Source organism: Eulemur rufifrons, chromosome 4, assembly GCF_041146395.1.
Source record: "Eulemur rufifrons isolate Redbay chromosome 4, OSU_ERuf_1, whole genome shotgun sequence".
NCBI lineage: Eukaryota > Metazoa > Chordata > Mammalia > Primates > Lemuridae > Eulemur > Eulemur rufifrons.
In genome coordinates, this window is record NC_090986.1 from 84,557,960 (window position 1) to 84,584,730 (window position 26,771).

Below are 26,771 nucleotides of genomic sequence, written 5' to 3' on the forward strand. Positions count from 1 at the left end.
TAAACTTTCTAGAATGTGGTTACTAGTTTAACTGTGAGTATTTTAAATCTCCCAATGTGTGTGCGTGTTTGTGTGCGTAGGTGTGTGCAGGTGTATGTGTTCATGTGTATTGCGTGTGTTGTGTGTAGTGTGTTTTCATGTGGTATGTGTGCATAGTGTGTACAGTGTGTTTGTATGTTGTGTGTAGCTGTGTATCTGTGGTCATGTGTACAGTGTGTGTTGTGTACAGTGTGTGTTGTGTGTAGTGTGTGTGCTTGTATGTTGTGTGTACCTGTGGTCACGTGTACAGTGTGTGTGGTGTGTGTGGCACTTTCCTGCCCTCTCACCCCACCGCATGAGCGTCACTCAGGCTCCTGCTGGTGACCCAGGTGGCCGAGGTGCATCCCCGCCTGAGCTCTGACATGCAGCCATGCCCTGCGAATGCAGAATGCCCCCCAAAAGGCCGCTGTCCCCACCCGGACATGCAGAAGGGCCCTTGTCCTGTTGCTTCTGGGGAGGCCTCCCCAGCTCCCAGGGCCACAGGCTCGGCTGGATGCAGGGGAAGGGTCCTTGGGTGCAGAGCTGGCTGGACAGAAGCTGCTCCCCAGCTGTGGGCTCTGGGACCCCCTTGCACGGGGCAGCCAGCGGCAGCAGCCACACAGCACGCTGGACCGAGAACATGCACCTGCCCATGGTGGGCCACCGGCCTGGGCCCAGGCAAGGTGGCCCGGGTGTTCCTGCAGCTGCACCCCTCTGCTGAGGTTCGCGGAGCAAGGGCTCGTGCACGGTGAACTGCCATCGTGCCCCTGGCCTCGACCCTCCCTTGCTGTGCTGCCTCCTCCTCCGCCTTCCACCGCCCGCCAGGCCACAGCGCCACCTGAAGCCTTAAACACGGAGGAGGGGACAGGCCCCGCCTCCCGCTTTCCAGCGCTGCCTGGGCTTTCCCAGGTGGGCCCGGCGCCCCCAGCTGCACGCCCGGCTCTCCCGAGACCCCGCACCCCTTCCAGGGGGCCGTGGGGCCCAGCGCACCCCCAGACCTGGGAGGGTAAGGCCGCGGGCGAAGGCTTCGCTCCCCGGGACCCCTCAGGGCTTCCCCCCAAGTTCCGCCCGAGGCCCGACCTCCTGGGCCCTCCTCCCGCCCCATCCTCCACCTGCCCGCCCACCCCTCACCCCTCCCATCCCCCACCTGCCCCTCCACACGCCAGACCCCCGCCTCCCCGGCGCCCCCTTCCCGCCCCTCCCCGTCCTCTCCCCACCCCGGTCCTCCCGCCCCGCCCCGCCCTCGCCCGCTGTCCGGCTGCGCCCCCGTGTGGCCGCGGGGGGACGAGCGGAGCCGGGGCGCGGGGCTGGCGGGGGACAGATGGGGAGGGGTAGGGGCGGGGCCGGGGGACAGGGGAGGGGAGTGGAGAGCGGGGACGGAGGCGGGGCCCGGGGCGGACCAGGGAGGGGAGTGGGAGGCGGGGTCGGGGCATGGTATGGTGGCTCATGCCTGTAATCTTAGCACTCTAGGAGGCTGAGGCAGGAGGATCGCTTGAGGTCAGGAGTTCGAGACCAACCTGAGCAAGAGTGAGAGGCAGTCTCCACAAAAACTGGAAAGAAAAATTAGCCAGGTGTGGTGGCGTGTGCCTGTAGTCCCAGCTACTCAGAAGGCTGAGGCAGGAGGATCCCTGGAGCCCAGGAGTTGGAGGTTGCAGAGAGCTATTATGACGCCACTGCACTCTAGCCCAGGTGACAGAGCAAGACCCTGTCTCAAAGAAAGAAAGAAACAAACAAACAAAAAAATCCAAACTGTACTGTATAATCTGTGGCTTTAAATTGTTTTGTTTTAAATCTTAAAGGCTAAATTAAATATGTAAAGAGAGTGTTATGAATATAATAGTGACCAAATTAACTGATAGAAATTGAAAGCAAGAGGAAATTTAAAATACAAAACGGGTCATTTTTTGTTGCTTTACACTTTTTATTATCTCAGGGAATTTAAAAATTTTTCGGCCGGGCGCGGTGGCTCACGCCTGTAATCCTAGCACTCTGGGAGGCCGAGGCGGGTGGATTGCTCAAGGTCAGGAGTTCGAGACCAGCCTGAGCAAGAGCGAGACCTCGTCTCTACTAAAAATAGAAAGAAATTATATGGCCAACTAAAACATATATAGAAAAAAAAATTAGCCGGGCATGGTGGCGCATGCCTGTAAGTCCCAGCTACTCGGGAGGCTGAGGCAGTAGGATCGCTTAAGCCCAGGAGTTTGAGGTTGCTGTGAGCTAGGCTGACGCCACGGCACTCACTCTAGCCTGGGCAACAAAGCGACACTCTGTCTCAAAAAAAAAAAAAATAAATAAATAAAATAAAAATAAAAATTTTTCATTTATTCTAGGCACTTGGGATACATCAGTTGAACAAAACAGACAAAAATCCCAGCTTCTACCGGTGAAGACAAGAGAGACACTAAAAGATAAACATGTAAAATAAATACAGTCATACCTCAGTATCTTTAGGGGATTGGTTCCAGGATCCCCACCAATACCAAAATCTGTGGATGCTCAAGTCCCTTATATAAAATGGCATAATATTTGTGCATAACTTATATATATCCTCCTGTATACTTTAAATGATCTCTAGATTACTTACAATACCAAATGCAATGTAAATGCTATATAAATAGTTGTTATACTGTATTTTTTGTGTTATTTAAATTTTTTTCCTGACTATTTTTGATCTGCGGTTAGTTGAATCTGTGAATGCCTAACCATAGATCCGGAAAGCTGACCATAGAGATCGCTACCAGGTGTGAAGTGTCATGGGAAGAAAAGAAAAAGAATGAAGTAGGAAGGATCGAGAATTGGTGTCTGGCAGTTGCAATTTTAAATACCTGGCTCAGGCTAAGTATCAACGCTAAGTGACATTTCCTCGTGAGAGGATATTCCGGCTGTTTTGACAGTAAACGGAGTAGATGATGGGCAGGGAGGCCCTGCCGTTTAGTAGGTCCCTGAGGTATAATTGAGATGCTGGAAGTAACGCAGGTGAGAACTAGTCTGATTTATTTTGGAAGTGGAACCAACGAGCTTTCTTGGCAGATTGGAAGTGAAATGAGAGTGTGAGGGGACCAAGGATGACGCCAAAGTCTGTGGCCTGAGCAGCTGGAAGGATGCCCTGACACCGGCACCTGGCTCTCTCTGTCCCTGTGACCACAGGCAGAGTTTGGCGGGTCCTTTGGTGGAGTGCTGGCCGCTAGACTGGGACACTGTCACGTGTCCCGACTTCTGGGACGTATGCGAGCCGGGGCAGGAGTCACAGGGGTCTGGGGCACGAACAGTTTTCGCATTGCAAATGCCAGCTGGATGTGCCGGGCCTGAAGCCAGTGAATGACAAACGATTCTGACGGTGACATAGAAAAAAACAATGGTCCGAGAGTTTCAGGACCTCGAGGTCTCAACTGCGACCGACAGACACCTCCCCCCCGCCAGCGCGGCACCCCGCTTCCTCCTCAGGGCGCGGCCGCGGCCCACACCGCGCGCAGACGCCGCCCCTCCGCGGCCGGGCGGGCGCGAGCCGCAGCCGCCTGCGGGCCGGGCTGGGAAGAGGCTCCCGCGCGCTCCCGCGCAGGCTCGGTCGCCATCTTCCGCGCGCGCTTTCCCGCGCAGGCTCCACCCCCTGCTGTGGGCGGTCGGTTCCCCACAGCAGCGGCCGCCCAGCCTGCGCGGCTCCAAGGCGGGGGTGGCGCCGCCCGCCGGCCGGCCCATCTCGAGGCGGGGCCTGGCTGGGGCGGGCCCGGGGGCGGGGCCTGGCTGGGGCGGTGCGCGACGAAGCCCCGCCCCCCGCCGCTCTCGGAGCGCGCGAGGCCTCTGGCTGCGCCGGCGCACGAGTCTGGGCGGGGCGGCAGGAGCTGTGGAGCCGGCCGAGAGCGGCGCTGCGGGAGCGGGCGGCCGAGACAAAGGCGACGGTGAGTGCAGCGCCGGCCCCGCGCCTCGCCCTCTCGGGCCCTTGGGCGGCGGCCTGAAGCCTCAAACCCCGGTCCCCGAGGGCTCCGCGGTGAGCGCGGGCTGCGGGCTGCGGGCTGCGGGCTGTGGGCTGAGGGCTGCGCCTGCGGCTCCGTTTCCAGGTTCGGGCGAGGTCCCTTCCCCGAGGACCCGCCCTTTGGGTGTCGTCCCTTCCCTCTGAGGAAGGGACCCGAGCTCAGCTCGGATTCAGGCAGGCGGGCGACCGAGGCGCCGACCCCCCGCCGCGGTAAAGCGGAAACGCAGACCCCTCCCCCCAACTTGGCGGGTCTGGCGGTCGCGAGGGTGGCGCGAGGGGCGGGCGGGGACGGCCCGGGGTCTCCAGGTGAGGGTTGGCGGGGCGGGGACCCGGCTCCGGAGCCCCGACTGTCGCCCGAGGCGCCCGGCGCGTCCCGCCCGCGGTCCCGCAGCGGAGCTCGCTGGGCTGGAGCAGAAGTCCCGGCCGCCTCCTCGGAGGAGGAGCGCGGGCGACTCTCACAGGTGGTTTCACCGGCTGTGGCTGCTGGTTGGGATTTTGGTCCCGGGTGTGGTTGGTAGCGGCTCGCTGATGCCGCTTTAACGGCTGAAAAAGCGCCCCAATCCACTGACTTAATGTGTGCAAGAAACAGTGTTGAGATTCCTTATTACCTTGCAATTATTTTAAATGACAAGGCTTCGTAGAGGCATTCGGTGGTGGTGTGCAGTTTGCAAACGCAAACGTTAAAGGGCTTGGAATACAGTAGATGCTCATTAAAATATTTGTTGAACGAATGAATCTGGAAGCATCAGACAAAGCTGGTCTCACATCTAGTAAAATTTAGGCACATACCCTTTTGACTAAGATTAAGGAAAAAACGTTGGCAAAAAACGTAGTTTTTTTTATATGCTTGTTTTTGATTTTTACCCAATATATGCATATTTTGGAACAATCAGTTGTGACTCTCAATACTACTAACAGAAAATAAATTTGAAATGTGAATTTTTTTATTTTGAGAAAAGTTGGTATACATTATCTATTTCTTAAAAACAGGCTTTATTTCTCATTTTCTTTAAAAATAATGGGGAACATAAAGAGGCGCTGGGATTGTATTTTGAGACCCAGCTTTATTTTTCATTGTGAATAAAGTTGTTTATGTGTTTTTGAGGGACTGCTATGGTCTTGAGTGTCTTTTCCAAAAAGGGAGAACTGTAAATTGAAGGAAGAAAAAAAACTAATGTTCCACTAATACAATTAAACATTACCATTTATTCAACAGGTATTCATTAAACATCTATTATGTGCTGAGATCTGTGTTGAGTGGTGTTTCTGGGGACGAACAAAACTCACAATAATCCTTTTTTAAAATGAGCATAAAGTTCTTTCTTATAATCGATGTTGCAAGTGGAGACTGTCTTTAACCCCTAGCGCCTGCTTTAAGTTGGGAAAGGTGGCAGGTGAACTGCAGGAACTGTAAATTCATAACAGTCTATTTAAAAGTTAATAAGTAACTTAAGAGGGCTAAGATTATTGGGTTCCACTTTCATATTGTCAGTTTAGTAAAATCTATCTACATTTTAAAAAGAAGGGAGGAAGAGCTTTAACAGACTGGTGTTTTTATTATCTCTCTCTTACAAGAAGATTTTAGTACAGTGTATTTATTGAGAGGTCATGGACTTCTGGTTCTGTGTTCTGTAAATCTTTGCAACAACAATATTTTCTATTTTTAAAAATCACTGATGATAAACATTGGATTTCTTTTCCATAAGAAACGTTTTTAAGTAAAGCACCATTTCAGGAATTTTATTTTGTCCTTTTCTTTACTATTAACAAACAAATACAGTATATGTTTAAAAACTATATTTGGCCTCTTCAGAAGTCTGAGTTAATGTACTCCAAAGCCAATCATGATCTTTACAAAATAATGTAGATTACTAATTTTTTTGCAGTTAGCTTTTGAATTTTGGTGGACCCTTTTGACTTGTCAATGCTTATAATAGTTTATACATTGTTGAAAATAATGTATACATTCAAATAGAAGTTTTAGATTTTAAACTTACTGGTTATTAGCTCTTTGTGATTGTTGTTCCTAGGAATAGTAAGGGAAGGAATCCCTCAAATTTTAGTGGTAAAGAGTTGTGATAGTTTTTCTTTAAATGTGTATTTCTTGGAGGAAGAAATGTGTATTTCTTGACAATTTATCACTATCAGTCTGGTGTTGATAAGAAATCTAATAGTGATGATAAAGAACAATGTAAGCAGGCTATGATATGTTAAATAAAAAGTGCCTGGCATTTTTTTTTTTTTTTTTTTTGGATAAGCACATCATCAGAATTCTTGACAATCGACAGCATTGAGACATGTTCAAATAATTTTTCCAAGAAATCAGGATTCATAATGCATATTTTTTGTACTTTAGAAAACACTGTAAATGTTTTTAAAGTATTATTCCTGTGTTGGAGTAGTTCATAATGTTTTGAGGCTGAGTAAATTCCAGGATTATCCTATTTTGTAATTGTTGGAATATTTGAAATGTTGGTGTTTTCTTCATCGAGGTAGATGTGGCTGCTGGGGGGGGTGGTTTATTTTTTTGTAAGACCCTTCAGAGTGATCTAGAAGGAATTTCTTTTCTCTCAGATGTAATTAATCAAGTGATGAAGAATGATGCTAAGAAGGCATTTGCAGCTGTGCCCATGTTTGTGTAGATTGTGAGAGTTTATTAGCATTTGTAGAAAACATTTTTGAATTTTAAACTTTTTATTTAAATGCTATATAACAAATTTCTCAGGTTTATTGTCTAGTATAGGTTGCTATTATGTTTTTCATTCCCAGTTGTCTTTTTCAAAGACATGAAAACGTTTAGGTTTCTCATCTGTTTTAGGATGAATCTGGGACTTTTTAAAGGTTTTATAAGATTTTTCACTTACAATGAAACATGCTTATTGGTTTTGATTTATTGTAGGTTTTTTTTTTTTTTTTTTAAATTTTAGAGACAGGGTCTCACTCTGTCACCCATGCTGGAGTGCAGTGGCGTGACTGTCACTCACTGCAACCTCAGAAACCTGGGCTCAAGCAGTGCTCCCACCTCAGCCTCCCGAGTAGCTGGGATAATAAGCTTGCACTGCCATGCCCGGCTAATTTTCAAATTTTTTGTAGAGACGAGGTGTTGCTATGTTGCCGAGGCTGGTCTGGAACTCCTAGCCTCTGCGTCCCAAACTGCTGGGATTACAGGTACTGGCCACCCCACCTGGCCTGTTTTAGTGTTTTCTTATCTCAGTTTTTATGAAACAAATATTTTAACATTTTATTGAATGTTAAATGTTAGTAATGTTTTAGGTCTGTGTCAGAATGGGGCATTGTAGGTTCCCTGTGTATTCTTGAGAGGAACTGAGTAAAACATGTGCTTATCCTTAACGCTTGCTTGCTAGTTAGGTGATAGCATTTTTTCTGATTTTTTTTTTCATACTTCCTGGAAAATCTTGGAATTTAGTATATTAAATATTGACTTGCTGCCTCAGTTCAAAGCTTAAGTATGCTTGACTCTTGCTGTAATACTACCAAATTATGAATGGACTAGAATTTAGTTGAGACTGCTCTGTGACTGCATCCAGATGGGGTTTCTGAATTGAAATGCCAAAAAGACTTGGTAATAAATTGTCTTTATCTTGACACTGTAAAATACCTGTAAATGTATTTCAGTCAAAATTATAGTAACACATACTCCTTTTCCTAGAATGCATTAGATAAGTCCACATTAAATAGAGGTGACTTTGAAAATGACTAAATGGTGAGCCCTGATATCTCTGTTTTGTTGCTTGCCCGCTTAGAAACTCATGCTAAGATTTCTTATGATATCTTCCATGATCAAATTTTGTAGTTGTACGCAAACATAAAATGACTTTTGTTTTATTTGACTTAATAATTGACTTTCACTTTTTGCTTAGTAAAGCAAAAATGAATTTTTACTACATCTAGCATTGTGTATATTTTATACCTTACATGTAGTGGGAATTTATGGGTATCTGTGGAACTAGTATGTTCAGTGGATGGGACTTGGTAAGGTTTAAGCAGAAAACAGTTTTCACTGTGCCTTCAGACCCTCTATAGATTCAGTCTCTACATCTGCATGAGCTCTTAGTAAGATCAGATAGCTTTTCCAGTAATTTTCAGGTAATAAAAACTCTTGTGGTTACTTGTCATTCGTAATCTTATTTTAGTCATTAGAAGGTGCAGTTCAGTATAATCAGTGTTCAGACTCTCACACAATTCTGAACTCTTCTTTGGTTCCCACTGTTTCAGACCTAGAAGCCTGCTTTGGAGGAAGATTCCTACTTGATTTCTCATTTTACTTTGCTACATTCTCTTCAATATGACGTCCTCACCTGCTCAGGGTCCAGCTCCATGCGGAAAAGGGATCGAGGGGAAAGGTATGGTTTATTTTAGCTGATCTGATTGTGATCTGGCATTTTTGCCTTCTGGGTTGGACAGGTTGTTCAAAGCTGACGCCCTAGGACTGCTGGAAATAGTTTTCTTGAGAATTCTATGTCTGGGACCCCCAGCTACAATTCCTGTGACATAATTCTCTATCTTTAATTTTGCTTCCCAGCTTTCCTCATCTGCGGGCCCACTTTGCCTAGGGTGACATTTTGCTTTAGTGTTTAAGGTAGTTCTATAACATTTTAACCACAACTGCCCATACTTTACTAAGGATATTTCATTTGGCATAATTCCACTGGGGCCTCCGCATCCTCTATTTCCAACTTCTGTCAGATACAGTAGACCCTCTGTGTCTGTGGGTTCCACATGTGAGGCTTCAACCAACTGTGGGTCAAAAATACTAAACCCTGTTTCTAAAACAAAATACAAATTTAAAAACCATAGTATAACAGCTACTTATGTGGCATTTACATATAAATAATCTAGAGATGCTTTAAAGTCTATGGATATGTATAGGTTATATGCGAACACCTACCCATTTTATGTCTGGTACTTGAGCATCTGGGGATTTTGGTATGGTGGGGTTCCATGAACCAAACCCCCGTGGGACAACTGTAACCCCCCCTTGACAGCACTTCTGTCTGTTTGGGACCTGCAGTCCATTGCTTCTGCCACCTCTGTACTGTCCCCCTTCCTGCACATCCTTACTTGAATATTTTCCCTGCCTTGAAGCCATGGTCCACTATTATAATCTCTCCCTTTCATGCGCCCTCAGTTCCATGTAGGGCGCTCCTCCGTTGCACTCCCCTGGCCAGCCCTCCACCCCACACCGTTTACATGCAGTTCTCTGTCCGGTTCAGCCTGCACCTGGGCAGTAGACCGTGCTCTGAGGAAAACACAGCCATGCTGACCCGGGTCTCCCGTTCAGTGCCTGACCGCTGACCTCAGGAAGGCCCTTTGTGTTGCTGACAGTGGTGTAATCCCAGGACAGTTCCCTGGTTGAATCACTTTAGCATTCCCCTAAATGACTATTTACACCTCTCTCCTCAAACCTCTAACCTTTTCTAAATTTTCATCTGATAACGTGTTTCCCGTGTGTGAAAAATGAAAGCGATCAGAAAGCGTTTCCATGTCCCTCAGGCCTCTGCCCATGCTCTTTGCATTTCCTGCTGTTCTTCACCCCGGTCTCCACGGCTGCCCTGGGTTCTCTGCCTTCCTCCCGTCAAGGACACTGCGTTGCTTCTGTGTCCATCCCCTCGTGCGTGCCAACGAGATGAGTCAGTGTGCTGTTTTTACCGGATCATTCCTGTCAGCATACAGATACTGATATCTCCCATCTTTAAAAAACCTTGTTCAACACCACATCTTTCTTTAGTTACTACTCTCCAGAAAAGTTGATATTTGTGGTCTTTAGTACTCCTTCTCTCTCTTGGATCCACTACAGTGAGGTTTTTTTTTTTTTTCTCTTCCATTCTACCATGGCAGCTCATTTTTGATGTTACTAGTGACCTCTTTGGTGAATTCTAATGTCAGTGAATATAGCAGCAGTCACAGCCTTTGATGTGGTTGATAATGTTCTCTTCTTTGAAACCTTCTTCCCTTTGCTTCTGGGATATTACTGCTTATTTTCAGTTTCTTTTGCTGGTTCCTTTTCATCACTCCAACTTCTAAAAAATGAGGCAGTGTTCCAGGGATATATGTTTAGACCTCTTCTGTATTTATATTTAGTCCCTTGTGATCTCATCTTATCTAGCTAGAATTATATATTTCTAACTAAAAATTTTATCTTTGGTCTGAATTTCTTTCCTAATCTCCAGACTTGTATGTTCATCTGCGTACTCAACATTTTCAGCTAGATGTCTAATTTAACTAGACATCTAGATCCCAAATTTAACATGTCACAACTGAACAACTTGTCGCCTCCTCCTTCTCTCCCACCTCCTCCAATAATTGTTTCCATTCCATTCTTCCTCATCTTTTAAATGTCCACTCCCTCTTTCAGTTTCTCTGGCCCCAAACCACATAGACATCTTGATACTCCCTTCTGATACTCCCACATCTAATCAAATAATTATGAAAGTACATTCTTTATATACTTTAAATGCTGCCTTAACTATAAATGGAACGACAATTTGCTGCCACCCTGTAAGCAACCGTAACCTCTTGCTTGTGTTATTTTCATAGTCACTAGTCTCCCCGCTGCTTCTGCACTTTTCTATTCTCAACCCAGCAACCAGGGTGATCCTTTTAACATGAAAGTCTGATTATTTCACTCCTGTGTTCAAACCGTTCAGTGGCTTTTTATGTCCTTGAGAGTAAAAGCCAGAATATTTACTGTGCCTATAAGCGCCTCCGTTGATCTGTACCTCCTGCCTCTCTGGTTTTGTGTCCTACACAATCAGGTTTCTCCTTGGCTTCCTCTACTCTGGCCCCCAGGCATCCTCCAGGCGCAGTCTTGCTTTCGTGCCCTCAGGGATAGAGCATTGTTTTATTCACTGCAGAGTCCCCAGGACCCTGGCTGGCTCCTGATGGGCACTCACAGTTCCTGCATGAATGGCTGCTTGTCTTGTTACTCCTGATTCTGGTTACAGCCTATATGCATGTTTCTATAACAAAAGTATTTGAACTTCACCTAAAACCGTATAGTCCTGTAAGAATTAAGTAGAAACAAAGAAAAGGAGAAATTACTGAGAAAGCCTAATGGTATTCTTAGAAGTTTTTACTTTTTTTGTAGAAACCTCCAATAGAAGTCTCATAGTTTTGGGGAGGGATTTTCAGTGTGCAAGAATGTATTGGAATGCCTGTCCTCTTGGTACCGTGCCGCCTATTTAGTCCCCCCTTTAAATAGGAGAGGAATATAAGTACATTTATTGTTTTGCACGGTAAACTAGCAGCTAGCTACAATATTCACAAGTTTATTTGAGTAGTATTAAATGCGTATACTTATTTGTGCTCTTAAATAAAAAAAAAGAAAAATGCTTGTACGGACTTAAATGCATAGTCTAAAAATGCAGTTTTATACTCTGGTTTCTCTTCAGATCATATAAATCTTTCGCCTTTTTAAAATGCAGTTTAGCTGATATTTAGTTGGGAAATGAGAGTGCAAGGGGAATTAATGATATGCAGATTTTTAGTATTTCATTCTGCTGAGACAATATTTTTTTTCTTTTAACCTTTTTTCCCTGAGCTGTAGGTCTCCTTTCCTGTTGGTTGATTAAAAAGAAAAATCTTTTAGATAAATTGTTGAAATGAGTAGTAGTTCCTGAATGAATAAATAATTTTATGTGCAAGTATAAATTCTCCTTAAAGCAGTCTACACAGTTTCCTTTTTTGTGTGTAATATGCAAAAATTTGTCTTTATTGACTTCTGGGACTTTTATGTGGCCATAATGTGGACTTGGTTTTCACGGCTATAGGGAGTGTGGGTGAGTATGTGTGTGTATATATCTTTACAGTTTTTGTAATGTGAACATGTAATTTAGACTGATATGCTGATATTTTACTTTAACTCCTAAGCAGTAATTTGAACAAAAATCAGATTTGGTATTATATTTTTCTTTCACATTAAAATAAACATGACCTTTATAATTCTTAAAAAGTCTATTTACATACCAAATAAAATGATTTTCGATGATCCACTAGAAATGTTTGCCTATGGTTTTGAAATAGTCCTAGCCTGAACAACATAGTGAATCTATTTTATAGACTAATTAGGTCATCTTCATTAGAATTCAACATTGATGTACTTGAATTCATATGTTAGCATTTCACATATGAAGTAACCATCTTGGGTTAATAAGATCCTTATTTCTGAGCTGGTGTGTAGTCCTACCACTAAGTTTATTTCAGCTATAGTCACGGGTTTTTTTGTGGTTTTTTTTTTTTAAAGAGACATGGTTTTGCTCTGTTGGCCAGGCTGGAGTATAGCGATGTGATCATAACTCCTGGGATTGTCGTGGCTAGCTGCTAGTTTACCGTACAAAACAATAAATGTACTTATATTCCTCTCCTTTTTTAAGGGGGGACTAAATAGGCGGCACGGTACCAAGAGGACAGGCATACCAATACATTCTTGTACACTGAAAATCCCTCCCTAAAACTATGAGACTTCTATTGGAGGTTTTTACATTGGCAATCTCCTGCCATTGCTTCTTGAGTAGCTGGGACTACAGCCGTGTACCACTGTGCTCAGCGGAGCAGAATTTTTTTTTTTTTTTTTTTGAGATGGGGTCTTGCTGTGTTGCCCAGGCTGGTCTTGAATTCCTGGGCTCAGGAGATCTTCCTGCCTCTGACAACCTCTCAGACAATCTCACCTTTGCTCATTAGGCTCTATCCAAGTTAGTCTGTTCACTTTTTCAAACATGCCATGCTTGGTCTTGCCTTAGGACTTTTACACTAGTCGCTTCCTTTGTCTGAATGGTCTTTCCCAGATCTTGAGCCTGGCCCCTTAACTATAAGGTCTCAGCTTAAATATCACCTAACTCACCATGCAGTTTAAAATAGCTTCCCCATTACTGTTTTAATTTCTTCAGGTCATTTCTCAGTCCTTGAAATTATGTATTTTTATATATATTTCTTAGGAGAGCAGGGACCTCCTTTGTCTTGTTCCCTGCTGTCCACAATGCCCAGAACGCTACCTGGCACCAAACAGGTGTGCAGTAAAGTGTTGAATGGATGAAACCAGGTACCAGTCTCATCTGTTCTTTGTTATGAATGATTTCAGTGTACTAGTATTTTAAACTGTCAACAGCATATTTCTTCTAACCTAGGGAAGACAGAAACTGGATCAATCAGACAAAAGCCTGGTTTTAGAACAGGGTGGGACAGTTTGGGACCTACTCTGATCCTCAGCGTGTTCCGTGGAGCCAGTGGTGTGCTGGAGTTGGGGAAGTGCCTGCGCCTCTCGCTCCAACTCCGCGCTCGGTGCCATCGTCTGGCAGCTTGAAACTGGCCGTGGTGGGACAGTTCCAACATGGGAATGGGCAAAAGCTACAAATCAGGGCTCTTTTTTTCAAAAGAGGTTGTGGTTCAATATTTATCAGGAGACCACTGGGTGGGCCCATGTGAAATTGCTGGTTTTTGCTCGAATATTGGCAATTTCTTATGTTTTAACCTAGTAGAGTTACCTGTTTTGGTTTACAGGTAATTTCTTTGTAGGAGTTACTGAAATTACCTCAGTGCTTTACTTTCTTTCTTTTTCAAAATTATGTTCCCTTCACATCTGATGATTACTTTGAGATTCATTTAATGCATAAAATTTGATATTTATATGTTTGTATGTTGATTATTTAACTGTACATCTAATAGTTTAGCTTATTCCAAAGCAGGCACAGAAGATCTTCAGATTCCTCTGAGAGTGTTCTTGGTTTTGCTACTGAGTGGTAAATAAGCCTTTTGAAAGGTGTACCTTTTCTGTCAAGAAAGCAGATCTGATTCAGTTAGTGATACAGCATTATCTACCCTTTTTTCCCCCAGAATGATTTACATAAATATGTCTGAGTTCAGTTCTTTGGGGTTTTCTTTTCTGGCTTTTCTCTTCTTTTGCCCATTATTACTCTCGAAGTGCTTGCATACATTTTCTGATCATTTACTTCTGCTACTCCATGATTTCTTCTACGAATAAATGTCACTAAATCAATGAAATGATTCTGTCTTGTTTCTCGAGTTTTTTCCTATTATCTTTCCTATAGTACCTGGACATTCCAGCCCATTTCCAACCCTCCCCCCAGCTCTCCAGTAAAGAGACATGAAATTACAGGCATCATTTTCTTATCTGAGGAAGTTTATTGTTTAAAAATTGAACTTTGTTGGCTCAGGGGAATTTATTGGTATTTCTTGAGCAACATTTGCTGTATGTTAATTCTGAATAAGTGGATTTGAACTGGTGGTATTGAATTATTATAAAATATGACACCTACGTTTCCTATCCTCTAACTCAAATTGTTCTCTCTCTTATGTACATATGAAAAAACAAGTGTTTAATATAGAGCATCAGAAAGTACATATAAGGTAAAGAAGAAACCTTTACTCCTACCACAGCAAGATAACCAATCACTGGTAATATTTTGATGAATGTCCTTCCAGATAAATCAGTGAATATATGCTTTTCCACAAAAGATCTTATTATACATACTATTCTATAACATTTTACCTTAGCAAATATGATCCTATAAGCATTGCTTTTTATTACTTCAGTTTGAAAGGGTCTTCTTGGAAAGTGAAAATTTTGTCTGACAAGGGCAAAGCTGTCAGCAAAGTTGTGAGTAAAAACAATGGTGTTTATGGAGAGCAGAATGTGGCAGAGTCAACTGGAGACAGGAATTGCTTAAGCAGTAATTTTTTTCTCAAGAGCTCTGTCACCATTGTACAATAGCCTGATTGTTTTATACTAGCTAACAAAAACCATTCCTGACTCTATCTATGTAAAGTAGAATTATTTTAAATAGCCCTATGGTGAAATATGGGCCTGTAAATACATTCATATTTTTTAGACTGCCCAAGTCCTACTGATGTCTTAATATTAAAATACTTCTAGAAGAAAAATATGTTTTTTTGACAGCTTTCATCTATGTGTAGTATGTCAGTTTTATTAGATATTGTTGCCCTTGTTATGTGTCAGAGTGAGGGAGTTCTTAGAAAAAGAAAATTTAGCATGTAAGAATTCTTATGTTAATGTTTGATTTGACTTTTGTTTTATGACTGTGAAAATTCTTGTGGAAGAATTGCTGATATGTATTGGTGTATTGCATCCTTGGAAATTACCAGTCCCAATCTTGTCAAGTAATTGTTTGGGTCTTAAGGTAGCAATTTTTGTTTGAGACAGGTCTTACTTAGTTGCTGCGGCTAGAGTGCCGGTGGAGTCGTCATACATATCCCACTGCAATCTCGTACTCCTGGGCTCAAGTGATCCTCCTGCCTCAGCCTCCCGAGTAGCTGCGATGACAGGCATGTGCCGCCATGCCTGGCTGATTTTTTCTGTTTTTGGTAGAGATGGGGTCTCACTCTTGCTCAAGCTGGTCTTGAACTCCTGAGCTGAAGGGATCCTCCTCCTTCGGCCTCACAGAGTGCTAGGATGGCACCAGCCACTGTGCTGGGCCTTAAAGTAGCAATTTTTAAAGCCAATCAAAGATCCTTTAAGGGTTTTATAATTTAAATGTTTTTTCCTTTGCCACAGGAAACGTACCTGTTACCTAGGGTAGGGTAGGCTGTTGCTGTTTTGCCTTGTTTTTAGCTATGCCCTTTTCTGTGCTGTATTACTGCTTGCTCGCAAGCTCTTGTAGTCTTTTTCTGTTCAGTGGCCATTTCTCTTACCCCACAATGCCACATCCCGGACGGTGCGTGTGTTGCGGAAAGCGCTTCTCACAGGGTAAAGAAGAATAAAAAGCAGTGTAGTCAACGTGGACTTTTTTACTGGAAAATGATGTATTTCTTGTTTAGAGACTGGCAGTGTAGTCACTAAAAAATGTTTTTCATCCACATTCTATGTTTGTGAATGGATATATAGGTGTCTCTGTTGCAAGGTAAAGTGAAAATTGAGATAAATTCGAGAAAAGTGTTTAGAATTATTCCATACATTTTGCTGTTTTAAAAAAATGTTATTTTTTAAAAAGTTTCATTCCACAGTGAGTTTTTAGCCTCCTCTTTTTACATTTGTTTTGTTTTTGTAAACTGTTCTAAAGAAGCTTAGAAACTAGTCACACAGTAAGTGGCAGAACTCACGTTTGAAGTCCTTTCTGAGTTTTCAGTCAGTAAGCTTGGGAAGCCCTGTAAAGTGGCGGAAAGAATATGGACTTTGGAGGTAGACACACCTCAGTTTGATCCCTAACTCTGGCACATATTTGCTGCATGGCAAGTTCTTACCCTGGGTGATTTTTATTTTCCTTTTCATTTAAGTGAGGGTAATAGGCTTATTAAGATTAAATGAAGTAATACACGTAAAGCACTTGGCTTGTACAAGATGCTAATAAATGTTTCATTTCCTTTCTGCTACACCTTATGGTTTTAAAATATCTTGGGAGCCACTTGGACATTTCACTTGAAAGTGAATTGCAGTCAGGAAACTGGAAATAGACGTAACCCAGGTGGACTCGTACTGTAGTGACCTTCTTAATTTCCCTGTCTGAGAAGCAGAGTGGTTCTTATAACTGTTCAAAATATTTGACTTCAAGGCAGGTTTTATTGTTAAAAGCTGAAATGGAACCCATTGGGATGAGTTAATTATTGCTGACGAAAATGGCAAGAAAGTAACTATTTCTACATTTCCTGAGAACTTGAAGCATTTGTGCTGTATCCATAAGGATGGTAAATTTTATAGGCTAAGAACTGACCCTTTGGAAAGAAATATATGATGAAAATAGGAGGGGAAAGTGTTCAACCGATAATAAAAATTTTTTATCAGATTTAAGAGATGCTGATTCAGACATGCGCACAGTGACACAGGTGCTGAATGCAGTGCTGGAGGGAGTACAAGTCTGTGGAACCTGTTTCAGAAGCACTTTGGCACATGTCACAGAGCGGAACTTAGTACTTCCGAGAGTACATCCCAAGGAAATAACCCATTTTTCTGTTTTGTGGGAGTGAGGGAAGAAATTATTTTTTTTGTTGTAACAGCCTTATTGAGATTATTCATATAACATAAACACCTTTTTCAAGTACATACATCAGTGTTACACAGCCCTTGCCACTGTCTAATTTTACAATATTTTCATCACGCCCCCCCCAAAAAAGAAATTAGCAGTCATTCCCCGTTCTTCCCTCTCCTCAGCCCCTGGCAACCACTAACATATTTTGTCTTTTTAGATTTGCCTCTTTGGACATGTAATATAAATGGAATTATATGCTGTGTGGCCAACTGGCTTTTTTTCATTTAGCATAATGTTTCAAGTTTGATCTGGACAGTGTATATCGGTACATCATTTTCTTTTATGGCTAAATATTATTCCATTGTAGGATATACAACATTTGACTTATCTATTCACTAATGAATAGATAGTGAGTGAGTGAACCCAAACACCTATGATGAACAACGCTGCTATGAAAATTCACGTACAGGTTTTTTTGTGTGGATATGTTTTAATTTATCTTGGATATATACCTAGGAGTGGAATTGCTGGATCATATGGTAATTCTACGTTTAAGATTTTGAGGAGCTGCTAGACTGTTTTCCAGAGTAGCTGCACAATTTTACATTTCTGTCAGCAGAGTAGGTAATATGTGGCCTTTTGTAACTGTCTTCTTTCACTTAGTATGTTCAAGGTTTATCCCTGTTGTATCAGTATTTTCTTTTTATAGCTTTATCATAAACCTTGAATTCACATAGTATAAGGTTTCAAATGGTATTCTTTTTCAAAGTTATTTTCACTATTCTATCTTTTTTGCATTTCTATGTGATTTTAGAATCAATGTGTCAATTTCTACAGAAAAGTCTGCTGGAATTTTAACTAGAATTGCACTGACTCTATTGCTTAAATTGGGGAGAATTGCCATGTTAACACCATTGCACTGATCTATGAACATAGTATCTCTCTCTATTTGTCTTTGCACATCATTTGATAATTGATTAATAATTCATATTTTTCATGTTATAAATGTACTTTTTTTTACAGTGTCAGTTTCTGATTGTTCTTTGAACAGTTGTTTTATAGAAATAGAGTTCGTTTTTGAGTATTGATCATGTATCCTGCAACGTTCCTAAAATCACGTTAGTTCTGCTAACAGTAGTCTTTTGGTTTTCCCAATTTCATTATAAGGTTTAACATAGCCTCTGAGTTCCTTGTCAGCTTAGAGTTGGAGAATTGCGTAAGCTTATGAATTGTGATAGCAATACCTTGCAAGGAGTAATGTGCAGCAACCCCATTATTTGTCTTTGTTTTTCTTTTAATGAAATATTAATATTCCTCATAATATGGAACCTTGACATTTCAAGCTACTATTATTTAAGTAGTTGAATTTATAGGCAATCTCAGCAAAGTATTTGATTCTGAGGGAGGAATTGCTGTTTGTTTTCAAGGCTGGAATTCTAACCATCTGTTCAAATTATATATTTTGGAGGGCGAATCAATTACCTTGCTGATGATTTTGGGGGACAAGGAGAGTATATGGTAAGGACTTTCATGTTTGTGGCTTGAGCAGAACTATGTGGATCATGGTATGATTTATTGAGATGAGGAAAAATGAGGAAGCAGTGGATTTAACATTATCAATTTAACTTAGACAGGTTAGATTTTAGGCCTGTTTGCCTACTGTGTTAAATGCTTATAGGTTTATTTGGGTGCTTGTAAATGAAGAAATATATTTTAGGTTAAAAACAGGCCTAAGGTCCCATAGGTAGTCATTTACAGAATTAGAACTCAGGTCTTGGGTGCTCTGACTAAGCCCATGTTGTTATTCCCTTATGCTATATTATATCCTCAAGGCAGAAAAACATGCCTGGCTTTGGCAATAATAAAATGTTCCCTGGGAGCTACTAGAAATACGTAGCAGAGTGGAAGCTCAGCTGCCTGTGGAGTCCAGGCAGGTAACCGTGAGCCAGGTTGTAACAGGAAAGAGTGGCGTTGTCTTTGGAGAACGGCGAAGTCCATGCCCCACCTAGAGGGTTAACTGTTAATCAGCTCCAGCAGATTATTACCGTGTGGGAACGTGGGTGCAGTAGTGCCAGATTTTCTGATTTTTCAAGAGAGCTAGAAATGTTGATTTTTCACGTGAAGTCTTCTGATTTATAAATGGAGGTAGCTATCCTTTAACACACTGTGGGCCGGGCGCGGTGGCTCACGCCTGTAATCCTAGCACTCTGGGAGGCCGAGGCGGGTGGATCGCTCAAGGTCAGGAGTTCGAGACCAGCCTGAGCAAGAGCGAGACCCCGTCTCTACTAAAAAAATAGAAAGAAATTATCTGGACAACTAAAATATATATAGAAAAAATTAGCCGGGCATGGTGGCACATGCCTGTAGTCCCAGCTACTCGGGAGGCTGAGGCAGGATCGCTTGAGCCCAGGTGTTTGAGGTTGCTGTGAGCTAGGCTGATGTCACGGCACTCACTCTAGCCAGGGCAACAAAGCGACACTCTGTCTAAAAAAAAAAAAAAAAAAAAACCACACACTGTGGAGACCAACCTTGCGTGGGTCCAACAAAAATATCTGTCTGCCGAATTCTGCTTACTGACAATGTTTGGTAGGGTTGTACCAGTATACTGTGGAAGCAACAACAGATTTACATGATGGGAAAAGGGTGGTAACCACATATAATAAGCACATTACAAGTGTTGAAGTGTAGGTTGCTTAGTTTAAACATGGTGCTTAGTCTGATGTTTGAGTTCAGTTTTCATATGGATCAGTTAATTATAGATGGGGGAGGAGGAATTGCTCCCTGCAGCTTTTTGCCTCCTAATTGCATGCTTTCATTTGCAGATAGGGCCGGTTTGGAGTGTGTGGATTTTTGAGTGAAACCTCTTCCCCAGATGAGAAGAAACCTTCAAGGAAGAACTACTGGCAGTGAGTCTGCAGAGTCATCTGGATGCATAATATGGAATGTTCTAAGCCCAGACATAGCTGAATGGGTGGCTCCACTGATGAGGAGTGGTAAGTCTGATTGTCCCCACTGATAATTAAATAACCTCAATCCTTTCCATAAAAATAGGACGACTTCTGCATTCTTAGCATTTACTGATGAACAGTAAGTTAATTTTCGTATCACTGGGAAAGACAACAGTGCAGTCTAAGAGAATTCTTTATCCCTACAATGTATTTAATGTATGATTTCAGAATTTGGCTTTCTTCTTCCAGTTAGGCACATCTCTTCCTTTGCTTATGTATTTTTCTTTTTTATTTCTTCTTCATTCCAAGGCCGGAAATATTCTTGAAATACTCAGCCAACACTGAAGGGATGGTCATGATGGTTACCGGTATCCATGGTAATCTTAGTTGTAGTGGATCTCAGTCCCTCTGGAAGTGACTGTTCTAGTAATGGATACGAGAGACAGTTTTGGCTGATGGGAGATAAAAGAGACATCTGCAAGGGGCTTCTGGGGAAGGTTTTCTTGCATTTGAGAAAAGGAAGAAAAAAGATGGTCCCTCTTCTGTCCAGGGCTGGTTTTAGCTGGATGTGACATCTGGGACTGCTGTAGCCGTTTTTCTAGTAGCTCGAAGGCGATGCCTCCATGACGGAGGGCAGCACCAACAGGATCACAGAAAAGTAGAACTGGAGCCCCGTTTACTGTGCCTGGAGCCACCCTACCTGAATTGCTTTATTGTTTAAGTAGTTTTGCCTTGAGATTTTCTGTTATTTGCTATAGAAATCATCCACATTCGTTTGATTTCTTCCTTTTCTGATTACCCAAAGCCCTATCTTTTAGTGTCTCAGGCATTTCTACTTGATTATGTTTTATGCTGTTCAGGAATGTTTGAAGTCAAAGGCTATGTTTATATCCCTATCGTGTCTGACATTAATGCGCTCTTCTTAGTGAATTCCTAAGTGCATATTTGTTGAACTGAATTATTTGAATGGTGGAGTATTTGAAAAACCAGTCCACAGAATTGAATAGAGATTTTCTTCTAATTCACGTCCTTTTCTTTAACCACACTACTTCCCTCTAGGATTATTAGTGAAGTTTGACTTTTTATTTAAGATGACTAGTGTGTAATATATGTTCAGGTGGTTAATTCTACTCTAAAACATATTGCTTGAATTTTGCCTTTTGTTTTTGTGCAACTTTACCATCAGAACCAGAATACTCCTACATGTTTGAGTATTGGCTTTCAGTCTAATAAAGGCAATTTTGCTTTCTTCTCCATTATAAAATCTGAGAATAAACTTTGTGTTTTCTGTGCTAATTGTAAGAATGAGGGATGTGAACAGTAGGAAACATAGTTCAGGTATGATTTGTATTTGGCTTTGGAGTGCGCATTCACAGTAAGATTCCCTAAAGTGTGCATCCCCCACTGTGTTCCTAGGACCCGTGTTTTGGGCGGGGCAAGAGAAGAGGTGTGGTGGTGAGTATGGTAAGAGGGGTCTTGAGCCATAGGATGGATTATCTAGTTGCTTATATTTTAAGGCTGTATGAAACAAACCACTTCTTTTTTTTTTTTCCTTTCTTTCTTTTTTGCCAAAGTCAAGATATTCCTGTACTCTTCTATCTTTTAAGTTGTTATTATAATCTCAAAAAAGTATGGGGTAAGGAGCTCTTTTTCTTCTTGAAAATCTATGGTGTTGCTTTCAGTTATGTTAAGAACAATCATAAACTTGTGGTTTTGATTTTACCAGGTAATCTAGTAGTACATTTTGAATCCTTCAAAAAGTGATTTACGTTAAGGGAAAATTTTAATTTTTTTCTTGATAGGTTGTGATGAAAATCTGGGAGAGTAACTTTTTAAGAAGATAGGGAAAGTTATATGATGTGCTTTACCCATCAGTTTCAATGCAGTAATATCATTTTTTAGTAATATGAGAAATTTAAATCACTAAGGTCAACTTTAATGTGCTTTGTTTCATATAAGTTTTGATGGGTTTGTAGGAATGGATCATGTGTCTTACCTAAACCAATCACGGCAGGCATGTGACTTAAGCCTGATCAGTCAGAATGAATCTTAGGACATTTGCTAGGAATGCTGGGATGAAGGCACTTTTTTTTTCTGAATTTCAACCTGAAAGTGTAGTCATTGACCTCCTGGCAGTTATCTTCTGACCATCAAAGGAAAGCTAGTTGAATAAGAAGTCAACACTGAAGGAACAGAGTGGAGAAAAACCCTGCCCTGGTCACCTCAGTTGAGCTGCCAGCTCAAGCCTTCCTTGAAGGTGCTGTGCCTTTACACTGTCAGTTATACGAGTCAGTAACACCTTGTTTAATCCAATTTGCTTTGGATTTTTCTCTTACACGTATGTGAAAATGTCCTGGTACATCCTTCTCATCACTCATTCCATACCTTTATATTAAGAGCTCAAGTAACTCGCTAAATCTTGAATTGTGAGTTAGGCAAGTGAGCCTCTAATACAGTTATGCGGGGTAGCAGACAATGCAATCTACTCACTGATTTTTTTTTTCAGTACCAAATACAAGGACTAAGGTGGTAAACAAATATGTAGTCCACGCCATTGCAAATGGAGTTTGTTGTTAACTCGACGAGACTGACGTTATGTGAACAGTCTTACCATGAATGTATTCTTATCAATGGAAGTTAGGGTTCTAGAAAAAAGGAGCATGTGTTCATCTACAGTGATTGGCCCTTTAGCAGGGACTCCTGCTGAACCCTTGGCACCTCTAGAACTGTAAAATAAACAATTATGGGCAACTTGGAATCTGGCTGACTTAAAAAAATAAATACAATAAGTCATTATTAATTATTTTTCCATAAGAAGAGTTTATAAAGGTGCAGGACCACAATCACTTATTCAAAATCTTGGGGCCCACATGTGTTTTTAAATTGCACAACTTTTTATATTTTAGAAAGTTTAATTTGGTAGACATTCCTCATTATCTGTGAGAAATTGGTTCCAGGACCACAGGTGCTCAAGTTCCTTATATAAAATGGCATTGTAATTACATATAACTCACACACATCCTCCCATATACTTTAAATCATTACTTCTAATACCCATTATGATGCCTGTATATCACTTTATTCATGTGACAAATTCAAGTTTTGCTTTTTGGAACTTTGTGGAATTTTTTCCCTGAGATGTTTTCTATCCATGCTTGGTTGAATCCCTGGATGCAGAACCCCTGGATCCTGAGGGTGGACTGTACATACTGTGTATTTAATGTGACTTCTCTGCTGTGGTTTGGATGTGATTCGTCCCTGCCAAAAAAATCAGTGAGGCAGTGTTGGGAGGTGGGGCCTGGTGGCAGGTGTTTGGTCGGGGAGGTGGATCCCTCCTGAGGAGACTAATGCCCTCCCCAGGGAGCATGTTTTCTCCCTTGTGGGAAGGAATGGATCAGTTCTCTGAGAGTGGGTGCTGTAAAGTGAGGGTCCTCTCCTGTTTGGTCCCCCTTCACACATGCCTGCTTGCCTTTCCGTCTCTCCATGTGCTAGTGCAGCTGAGGCCTTTACCGGCAGCCGAGCTGATGCTGGTGCCATGCTTTTGATCTTTATAGCCACCGGAATTATGGGCCAAATAAACTTCTTTTATTTATAAATTAACCCAGCCTCAAGTATTCTGTTATAACAACACGAACAGGTAAGACAATCTTTTTTTTTTAAGGAATGGACAGGTGGCTTTTTTTTTTTTCGTAATAATACAGATAATAATATCTTAACATTAGTTGAACTACTAAATAAATGCCAGGCTCTGTGTCAAGTACTTTTCTGTATTATCTTAACTTACCTGTTTAATAAATTGTATTCATTTATATACTTGAGAAAATTTAGAGAGGTTAAGTGACTTTATCAAGGTTCATTCAGCTAGGAGATAGGAGAATTGAGGTTGTAACCTAGAGCGTTTGGCTCTGAGGTCTGTGCCCTTAACCGCTGTTGAGACTGTGGATTGTGCTGTGCTGCTCAGGGCCAGTGCGGAAGGCGTCATGTCTTGCCCACTGGGTTACTGTTCTTTTCAGCAGGGACTTTCTTGAGGACATGGTGAGAGAGGAAGGGAAGGGGGCAGAAGGGACTGTCTTGAAGTCTTACTGTACAGGGAAAAAGAAAATTTTTAAAATGTACTTTTAACCCATCACATATCACAGCTACATGATGGGCTAAAAAAATTGAAACATATTTCTGATGCCACATTTTCTAAAATAAAATTCTATCAGTGTTGTCTATCAGAAACATGGGAAGGGTAATCACAGCCCAGTGTCCACTCCCAGGTTCAGTGTGGGCACATCCGTGAGTATTTTCTGAAACTTGATTCCTGGGATTGGGATTCTAGGGGTAAAGATAACGGCACGTTATTTAGTCTTTTAAACTTTAATTATGAAGTTCTGGTCTGTAATCCTAGGACTATTCACTGAACTCATGAAATCTTTAGAATTATAATATTTTTTAAGTCTGCCCATTTGAGCAGAAAATATTTCTTATTTTCTTCATTTTTTTTTCTTTAATTGGTATTGAGATTTAACTTTATGTATTTTTTTTTTTTACCTGTTTTCATTTTTCCTTCAGGATTTTAAAAGATTTTAAGTGGTCTTCATAAATCTATTATTCTTTTTGAAGAGAGATGTAGAAAATTAAAAGGAATGGACTCTGGAGCCAGATTGTTTATTGCATTGGCTAGAACTTCTAGAACATTGTGATTATAATGAGCATCTTGTCTTGTTCAATAATTAATGCTTCTATGTTCCATTAAATGCTTACATTTTTGGAATGTTTATAATATTTTGACATAGAGCATTTTTTTCTTTTTTAAGATGCACCTATGTCCTAGGAACGATTAAGCATTATGTCTGCCTTTGAGTGTGCTTTATAAATGTGAAAGAGATCGGTTTGCTGGTTAAGACTTTTTAAAATCAGAAGTATATGTTGAATATTGTCAATTCAATTTTGACATCTGTATAGGCCAGATTTTAAAATGTGTTTAAAATGATCTTAAAAAGTGTTTGTCACTGTGTTGCAGTTGCTACAAACTAAAAACAAAGTTACTTTTATCTAGTTAAACTGCACTGTAGTTAATCTCTGGTAGTCTACAAATATTTTGCTTCTATGGTTTTTTCAAGAATATAGTGTTTATTTTTGTGCTTTTAAAAATATAGTTTTATAATATGTTGACTTATTTAATTTATATGTGTCTTATTAAAATATCTATGTGGTCCTAATATGTAGGAGCTCAGTGAATATTTGTTGAATAAATTTAGTTTTTGTAATTATCTGATTAGTGAGTTATCTTGATAGCTTATTTTTTCACTGGTGATAGGAAAAGAATATAGCAATTTTAGAGATGGAAAAAACTCAGAAACTTCCTGGTTTCGTGGTCATATGGCTGACTTCTGATCCTGATTTCCCATTCTGACTTCATAGCATCTTGCTATGCGTACCAGTCTACTAGAAGCAATCTGTTGGATTTAGGTATTGAGCCCCCGCCCCCCACAGAGACAAAAGGAATAATCTGTTCACCAAATGTGAGAGAATGTACACATTGTAGAAATTGAAATTTTTTTAAACCCAGAAATACAATGGGATATTTTTTCACACATCAGCCTTAATGGCTCTGAGTTTCTCCCTTTCTAAATGTTAATATCTAGAAAGAAGGAGTTTGGGAAACTTTCAGGGAATAGAATGATTGGTATTAGCTCTTCAGTTTTGGGAATTTGATCCAATGTGAAAATCTTCATCTATAGCTAGAAAAAAATGTATATAAATATATATATTTTTAAGAGACAAGGTCTTGCTCTGTCATCCAGGCTGGAGTATAGTGGTACAATCATAACACACTGTAACTTTGAACTCCTGGGTTCAAGCTATCCTCCAACCTCAGCCTTCCAAGTAGCTAGGACTACAGGCATGCACCACCATTCCCAACGAATTTTTAAATTTTTTTGTGGACATGAGGTCTCACTATTTAGCCCAGGCTGGTGTCGAAGCAATCTTCCTGCCTTGGCTTCCCAAAGTGCTGGGATTATAGGCATGAGCCACTATGTCTGGCCTATAGAGAGAAAATATTTTAAAGTCCGATACTAAAGTGTAGGGAATGGAAACTGATATTAAATTTCCAGTTTTATAGTTAATGGTCCAGTTTAGAAGTATCTGGAAATAATTGCCATCTAAGGGAATATGCTTGTGTAAATAGTATTGGTGATCTTAATTAATTAGCTGGCCATTGTTGGGGTGAGTGCTTTTCATACACCAAGGCTCTGCCTGGCACTTCAACAAGCCTTTTTGGGGCAAGACATGGTAGCTCACACCTGTAATCTTAGCACTTTGGGAGGTGGAGGTGGGAAGATCGCTTGAGCCCAGGAGTTTGAGAACAGCCTGGACAACAGCAAGACCCTGTTTCTTTAAAAAAAAAAAAAAAAAAATTAGCTGGGATCATGGCGCATGCCTATAGTCCCAGCTGAGCTAAGAGGATTGCTTGAACCCAGGAGTTTGAGACTGCAGTGAGCTATGATTGTGCCTCTGCAGTCCAGCCTGGGCAACAGAGCAAGACCCTGTCTCTTAAAAAAAGAAAAGCCTTTATTTTTTTTTTCCTTGTGAGACAGAGTCTCACTCTGTTGCCCGGGCTAGAGTGCCATGGTGTCAGCCTCGCTCACAGCAACCTCAGACTCCTGGGCTCAAGCCATCCTTCTGCCTCAGCCTCCCAAGTTGCTGGGACTACAGGCATGTGCCAACACACCCGGCTAATTTTTTTCTATATATTTTTAGTTGGCCAGATAATTTCTCTCTATTTTTAATAGAGATGGGGGGGGTCTCGCTCTTGCTCAGGCTGGTCTCGAACTCCTGACCTCGAGTGATCCACCCGCCTTGGCCTCCCAGAGTGCTAGGATTATAGCT

The 26,771-nt window shown here is 41.6% G+C and overlaps 1 long non-coding RNA gene across 7 annotated transcripts in view; it reads left to right on the forward strand.

The window, feature by feature from the left end:
• The first annotated feature begins 3,849 nt into the window (after positions 1-3,849).
• LOC138383028 (uncharacterized) overlaps positions 3,850-26,771 on the forward strand; it is a 201,926-nt gene continuing 179,004 nt past the window's right edge. For 6 of the 7 annotated variants that reach the window (XR_011233494.1, XR_011233490.1, XR_011233491.1 and 3 more), the window contains exons 1-2: positions 3,850-3,914; positions 19,767-19,937. This is a non-coding gene — a long non-coding RNA (uncharacterized lncRNA). Of the gene's footprint in view, positions 3,915-8,287; positions 8,353-19,766; positions 19,938-26,771 lie in introns of those variants that run through there. The other variant, XR_011233496.1, reaches the window with a different exon arrangement.